The sequence below is a fragment of the Atta colombica genome, unplaced genomic scaffold (assembly GCF_001594045.1).
Source record: "Atta colombica isolate Treedump-2 unplaced genomic scaffold, Acol1.0 scaffold77, whole genome shotgun sequence".
NCBI lineage: Eukaryota > Metazoa > Arthropoda > Insecta > Hymenoptera > Formicidae > Atta > Atta colombica.
In genome coordinates this window covers 812,362-820,748 of record NW_017259569.1, presented here as the reverse complement: position 1 = coordinate 820,748, position 8,387 = coordinate 812,362, and the positions used below count along the sequence as shown (strand labels likewise).

The following is an 8,387-nucleotide window of genomic DNA, read 5'->3' as shown; positions in this document are numbered from 1 at the left end:
TATGAATATAAAATAATTATACATAAATTTATTATTATATATGAATTTCGTTTTCAAGAATATTTTACATAGAATTTTGAGCTGAAAATACGATATTACTGTACTTCCCTGTAATATTTCACGTTTTAATTGCACAAAATGGAACATTAACCGTGACACATATATGAATCATATGTTGCGCTATTAGTATTCATTTTTTATTTAGTATTTAATGATATAAAACACTCAAGCGACAACGCTTGAAGGAAAACATGAAAAACGTTGTTAACCGAAATAAAAAAAGTGCTATTTTTAATTTGTATATATTTGCCTAAGATCTCGGGTAGTACATCCGATGAATACTAAAATATGTGTAATTGAGTTACAAATTATATTTATTCAAAACTTTCACTTTAAAAAATATATATTCGTTCAAAATTATAGTTTTTAAAAATATTTATTTGTGAAATTATTATTTTATGGGTGTCCATATTTATTTAAATTTATTAAAGTATTCAAACAAAATGTGAATTAAAAAAGAAAGTTCCAATTAAGCAACTATTGTCCCTTATCTATAACTAACATTTGAATAATTCTAAATAATTCGATTGTTAACATATTGTTAAATCTTGTTTTTATAAAATCTGTAATATTTAATTTGTGAAAAAAAACACGATTATAATAATGATAGTTCTGTTAATTGTATATTCTTCTATGAATGTAGTTTTCTCGGAAATAATGTTAATTGAGGAAATTCAATGCAACAGGAATATATAAACTTATGTAATTTAAAAAAGAACTTATACAATTTAAAGTCTGATATTATTCTTCTGCTGATTTCATTACTTTTAAATTTCTTTGCATGTTATGTGTGGATAATGCAGAGTGAAAATGAATACGAAATCAAAAATATTTTTGTTGTCATATTCATAAAAATATTTATTTAAATCTAATGAAAAGTATTTATTTCTCAGTAAATATAAAAAAGTGTATTTCTTTGTATTTATATTCATTATTCATTCATGTATTTGAACATTGGGTGCATTCCACATTAATCCCGGAAACATTTTTTTCTCTTGCATTTTATAGTGATTATATTTCGAGTGTAAATATTGCAAGTGTTATAACTACTTCTCAAAAAGTATTACATTGTCATTGTTTTCTTCTTTTTCCATTTTGAATGAAACTAGCATGAGAGAAAGGAAATGCCTAAATTTTCAATATTTATAAGACTATTATGGTATCAATGGAAAATCGCGACTCTGATTAAAATATATTAATCCTTCAATGCCTTTCGGTATAGCATAGCTGGGTTTAGTTTTTCAATGTTTTTCAATGTTTTTCGTCATTTTTTCCATTGTTTATACGTTTTTTTATTAATAAAAATATAATATATTTATACAATACATATTTACTTGGTACTGTTATATTTTTCAATGTCTGAAGTTTTGATTGAAAAAAATTTCTTTTTGGTATGTTTATTTTCATAAAAGTTATAAACAATCAAATTGGAATGAGTATGTCATGAAAAAGAGATTTTTTATTTTGCTGAAAAATATCAACTATAAAACAGTTTTTTAAAATCGAAGTAATATAGAATTCATGAAAAATGTATAAAAAAGATATAGAAATATTTTTTTTATATTTCTTTTTGACCACGGATATTTTAAATCTTTGATTTAATTTAGATTTTCGTAATTTTATTTGTTATAATGTGGCTGATGAAAAACTGACGAGTAAAGTCGAAACTTATTCCGCTTATATATTTTGAAATCAAAAGTCTATTACTATCCACTAATATCTTTTATACACTCGATTTTTGTCTTTTTATAATTTATTTTGAATATTAATATAACGAATTGGATTTAATATTTATTGTTAAAATATTGTTAAAAAAATTTGATACATTATTTTGAGATATTTAATATTTTTTAATATTTCTTTAGAATTTTAAATCGAGACGAAATTTTTGTATTGTTGCGATGAGTCGATAAGTTGATTTTCTCATCAATGATCTTACAATAAATACACTACTACTGATAATTATTTGGATGCGGATAGATATTTTACTTCGATTTTAAAAACTAAATATAGCTTGAACTATAATTAACACAAATAATATTCTATTAACATAACTAACACTATTTTGTAATTATATTCTAAATTTCAATTATTGAGACAACATCCCAATATAATATTAATTCAAAAATAATTAAAGATGTCCGATGAGCGTTGTTTTACTAATTTAAATTTAAAATATGTATAATTACAACAAGTATACATTCGTAAATGAAATGTTTAATTTTAAGATATTAAAATGTTTTGTTTTTATCTTTGTTTTTTTGAACACGTTAAGATGTTTTAGTTTTTAATATTTTCAATAAACAAGACATTGTGTATTTGAATTTCAAACACAAGCGTTTAATATATTGAGATATTTTTTATTATTAAACATTTGTTTTGTAAAGCTATTTTAAACGTAAATATTTTAAACGTTGCACTTTTTACAGTGTAACACATAAAAACAACATCAATTATTTTCATAAAGTATTATTTGTGTTAACGAAGGTATAGACTTCATGATCATTCGAGTCACATGTGGCCGTCAATTGTCGGGCTGCTTATGCTCGTTTACATCTTCTTTATCCTCTTCATCATATCCTTTCCTACTCTCAAAAACTCTCAAAACTCCTCAGTTCTCAATTACTTGTTATTTCTCTATTTGATTACACTAATGTCGTCTACGTTCCGGCTCTTAACCAACATCTGCTAAATCGTGTTGAGCATATCTAAAATTCTTGTCTTCGCTTTTCCTATTGTGTTCGTAAATACGATCATATATCTCCGTATACCAGAGATTATCAGAGATCTGACTGACTTAAGATTTGGCAATGTTTTATTCTCCACCTATACTGTCTTGTATTTTCTCTTCTTCGCTCCAATATCCCTCTATATCTGTAATATCTCCTTCAGTTGAACTCTGAACATCATTCTTCTTTTTAATCCTCTTGTCACCAGATCAAAGATTATTTATCTTTCCCCTTTATATTCGATCTAAGTTCTGTGCTGCTTCTTTTCTATCTCTATCACAAATATTTTTATTTCCTTTCTGATTCAATAAAAAAAAACCTCTCCCTCTCTTTCCTTTCATTTCGCTGTCTCGCGTTACTTACAGTATTTAAACGAGACGAGATGTAATTCGTGTGTGTGCGTGCGTGCGTGCGTGTGCGTGCGTGCGTGTGTGTGTGTGTGTGTGTGTGTGTGTGTGTGTGTGTGTGTGTGTGTGTGTGTGTGTGTGTGTGTGTGTGTGTGTGAGATCTCAGTTATTGATTTACCTCTTATTGCATTGTTGTATTATTATTATGTATATGTATTATTATAGTATCTGGTTTTGTTACTGATGGCTTTGTAATAGCAATTTGTTGACGTCTAACCATTTGCAAGCTATTATTGTCTATTATATTTATATTTATGTTAATTATAGTCTATTGTATCATATTTTATGTCTATTACTCTGTTAATATATAGTTTTGCACTTTTTCATAGCTTTGCAATAAACTAAATTAAGTTAAATTAAATTAAATATTTACTTAATTTTGAAAACAGTAAAATATCTTTCAAATAATTATTATTAGCGGAATGTATATCCATAGCCATCGCCACTTACTGTTAGTACTCATTGTTCTACATTTTGATTTTGATATCTATTTTGATACAGGAATCTTTTAGATGGATATATTGTAGAATTTGTGAATACTAAACAATACATAATACGTCAAAATATTCCAAAAAAGTATATCCGAGTAAAAAATACTTTCAGAGTAAAGTAAAAAGTTTTTTAGTAAAGTAAAAAGGAACTTTTTAGTGAGTTTTTAATTCACAGTTTTTACATATGTAAGTGAAAAATATTTCGGTCAAGGCAGTTCTTCGTGTCTAATGATATTTCTTATGAATTTATATTTAGGTATACATTATACATTTCCAGTTCAAACAAATTGCGCGCCGACAAATTTGTCGGTCTTTAAACACAGTTCTAAACTGTGAATCGGAGTAATAACACAATCACAATTAAATTGACAAGCAATTTTAATAATATTGATGTTTATAGGCATCTTAAGATGTTAATAATTTGATTATTAATATAGGTAATATAGAGGTAATATTTTTTACAATAAAATTACCTTGGACGGGAAACGAATCTCTTGTATTCTGTGCAAGCATCCTCCTTTTTAATTATCAAGGCAAATTTCTAATTCTTTTTCGATTATTTTCATGTTTAATTATTGTGATCCCATTATGTAATGTTTAAATATACATATTAACTTCAAGTATAATTATATAAAAGTATTAAGTATTATATAAATACTTACTAAGTAAACAGAAGAACGATATTAAAATAAAGTTTATAATTTTTTCGAATAGTAAGTGACTCATATATAGATAATATTTAATGAATGTATAAATGAATAAAATGTCCATTTATTGCCGAGCTCGGCAGACAGATTTTACGTGTGAAAACGACAGGTTTAATGTTCGGATTTCTTCGCGAGTGTTAACAAGTCGCTAATGATGCTAATTTTGCTCTCACGACGACAAGTTTCGTGTACATTCATTGATGACACACTTATTGCAGTTAGTTACTTGAACAAATTCAAGAGCTCCGATCGTGAATATCTAACATCCTTTTCACTATTATCCTATTAATCTAAATGGTACGTATGTTGTATCGTGTGGCGCATTGCTAGCTTCCTAATAACAGTCAGCTCTAATCGAAACTAAACTGCTAACGTTCAAGTCAATAAACACATCCGAATTTACATCATAGATTTGCGCGCTTGTTAATTAAATCAGTCGATTTATATATAAATTTCCTATATATAAAGTTCCTATCTCTTATCTTTTTATAATCAAAAATATAAAAAATGTTTTTTATTTGTGTTAAAATCGATCCTTGTTAGAATTTTTGTGTCGAATTTTTAATATATTTAAGTATTAACAATGTGATTGTATTATTTGAACATATTAAATGAATATTTTTTTCGTTTAATAATCAATATTGTAAGGTTAAAATAACACAATTTACGTAGAAATAAATAAGAAAATATATTTATTTTTAACTTTTAAGATAAATAAATAAAATGTATTAATTTAACATATTATGTATAAATGTTAATTTTACTAGAATGTGTTACTTTAACATGTTATTATAAATGTTAATTTTACTGAAGAAATGTGTTTTTTAGAATTTGCTTACAAATTATGCCAATGTTACTTTTATATTAATTTTTTACATAATATTTGTGTTACAATTTCCTAATATATTAATATAGTATTAAATTAACATAAAAAATATGGATGGATCGTTTAAGATGATATGTGAAATGTATTAGATTCAACACAAATTTTACAATTATTTATGAGACTGCCGTGATAATCATCTCAAAGATATTTTATAGAATGATATTTCATGACATTCATTTTTCTTTTCAAATATTGTGATCTTTATCAGATATTGATCCGAATGTGCCAGATAGTTTCAATATCTTACATTTGCACGGTAAAAAATAGTTGAGTATTTATGTCGGAAACAATCCATTTGCGTTCTTGTTAATCACTTAAGAATTTTAACATACTCTAGTGTATATTTTTTAATTTAATATGATTATATATTGTTTAAAGATTTTGTATTATTGATATTTATTTTTTAGTCAAAAATGACATAATTTATCAGGAGTAAATAACATAAAAATGTGTTTTTAAATTTTGAGATAAATGAATAAAATATGTGTTAATTTAACATATCATAAATGTTAATTATACTAAAAAAATATATTCTACAATTTATTTACAAATTATGTTAGCGTTATCTTTTTTGTGATCTTTTTTTTTACAATATTTGTGTTTTTTTCTATATCATATTCATCTTATGTTAAATGAACATAATAATTTGAGTGAACCATTTGGGACGTGTAAAATTGTGTCATATTCGACACAAATTTTCCAACAGTGTATATTTATTACTTTTTTATTTTACAATAACTTGTTACAGCGTTTCGCTGCTTCCTACACAATTGGAAAATTTGTTAAATTTAACATGTCTCAAACGGTTGAAAATATTGAATATCATTTAACACAAAATATTCAAATAACACAATCATATTATGTTAAATTAACATTCGCGGATATATTAAAAATTCAACACAAAATTTTGACAAGGATTCGAGTGATTGTTTCTTGTGGATTGATACAAATATACAACGTTTTTTTATTATATTTGCGGCTGATAATTATGTTGCTGTGGAATTATCGTTACGTTTTATAACATCAATTGTGTAGCCACATTTGATTGGCTGAATCATACCGTGCCGGCTTCTTTCGCCGGCACGGGGTCTAGCGGAGGGTCCAGAATCTTCCGTTATCTTCGATGATCATCCGGTCGCTGGTATCGTCGGTGCAGGATCGTTTACGAGATACTCGTTTGTGATTTGTCTACCCTACGGGTGGGGGATTCGCACGGGGGTACCGTACCGATATAAGCAGAACATGGGCCCAACATCCGCAGTCAGCCAGTCAGTCATTCAATCATTCAGTCATTCAGTGCCCGGTAAAATAGTGTCCGCCCGTCCGGTAGGTTCCTTTCACTTTTCGTGTGCATGCTTCTCTGTCGGCCGTTACGTTATCATATCTCGAAGCTTCGCGCTCGCGATATACGTACTGTTACGTAATCCGATTTATTATGCGAACGTGAGACGAATTGTTACTAAGAGCCTTTTGGTTGCAATAATTCGAAATTTTATCAGTTTCTTTGTCTTATCTCTTTCTCAGGTTTATCTTGTAATATATGACCTCGCGAGTTTTCGAAATTCGATGCCAGTACATGCAGCAAAATCGTTTGGAGACTCGATGTTTATTTTTTGTTTCGTTTTTAACTAAAAATTCCAAAATTTGAATTAATGAACGATCAATTAAATTGTTTAAATGGGACTCGGGTTGTAGTTATTACCGCAGTGTCGATAACGCGAATCAATATTTTTGTATATGGAACATCATAAAACACATAGATAAAATATGGGCGATTCAAATAATCTCCATATTGATGGAGAATTTTTTCGGAAATCACAATTATACATATCTGTACTTGCTAGAGAATCGAGGATATTAAATATAGTGCATTGTTATCTGAAATGCAGAACTATAGTGCAAAGCCATCGCATATCTGAAATAGTCCGCGAGTGTAACATAACATTAATCTATAACGTTAATCCATAACGTCGATGTGCAACCTGTAACGCTATGTAGATACACTATGTTAAATTCAATAATTATGTGGTCAATTACGCAGTTTATTGATTGATTGGGGTTTAATGATCGAGTAAGATAATAGCTCAAATCAAAAGCTTTCACAAGCTCTTAATTAATTGTAACATTTTTATTTAATATAAATTTTGTGATGAATCATGGAAAAAAATAAGAGAAAATAGAAGATATACTTATATATTGTTGCAAATCTTTTCCGTAAACTTTTGTTCTTTTATCACTTTTGTATTAATATCAAATACAAAAATTATGAAATATGTAATTATATAAAATCATAATATATTATATTATAAAAATTATAATGTATAAGAACCATAATTTTTGAATTCTTCAAAGCAAATTTTTTTTCGAATTTTTTTGAGTGGATTAATATTTTACTTTCAAATATTCTGTACTGTTTAAATTTGAAGTTTAAAACTTCTTAATTGTCTCTTTAGTACTTCTTTATTAATAATGTAAAAATGATAAAATATTAGGTGTGGGAAAAAGTTCGTGGCGTTTTTCCCATTAGATGGCATTAAAAAAACGCCACGAACTTTTTCTCATACCTAATATGTATTCATAAATTAGAAATATTAAAGAAACTACAATAAAATAAATTACAATAAATATTATAGAAATTACAATAAGAGAAATTACAATAACTATTACTTTCGAATTTTCGGAAGCAAATTTTATTTCGAATTTTTTTCAAGTCGTAAGTTAATATTTTTAAGGCTTGTATTTTTTAAATTTGCTTAAATTCCTTTTCTTTATTTCTTTAATTAATTATTGTAATATTACAATTTTATTAATATTATAAATTCTTTATTAATATTACAAAAATTATAATCAAAATTTTATCAAAATAAATCAATATTTTCAAATTTCTAGAAGGAAATTTTATTTCAAATCGGTGAGCTATATATATTTCATTTTGAAGTCTTTTGAATTTCTTAAATTTGATGCGCTTAAATCTCTGTTCAGATTGTATATATTGTTTAAATCCTGTCTTGAAATTACGCTGTAAAGACTTTTCAACTTAAAACGTTCAATTCTGGGAATGTAAGGCGTTCGCTATAAGTCCTGATTAATCTAACACAATAATAAAA

General features: G+C 26.5%; 1 protein-coding gene across 3 annotated transcripts in view; it reads left to right on the top strand.

Annotated features, from left to right (window-relative positions):
• Positions 1-8,387, top strand: part of LOC108692566 (superoxide dismutase [Cu-Zn], chloroplastic-like) — a 26,554-nt gene that overhangs the window by 10,980 nt on the left and 7,187 nt on the right. For 2 of the 3 annotated variants that reach the window (XM_018200875.1, XM_018200877.1), the window contains exon 1: positions 6,526-6,606. The exons of the other annotated variant lie outside the window; for it this stretch is intronic. The gene's annotated coding sequence lies outside the window, so the exon portion shown is untranslated. Of the gene's footprint in view, positions 1-6,525; positions 6,607-8,387 lie in introns of those variants that run through there. 3 annotated transcript variants of the gene reach the window in all.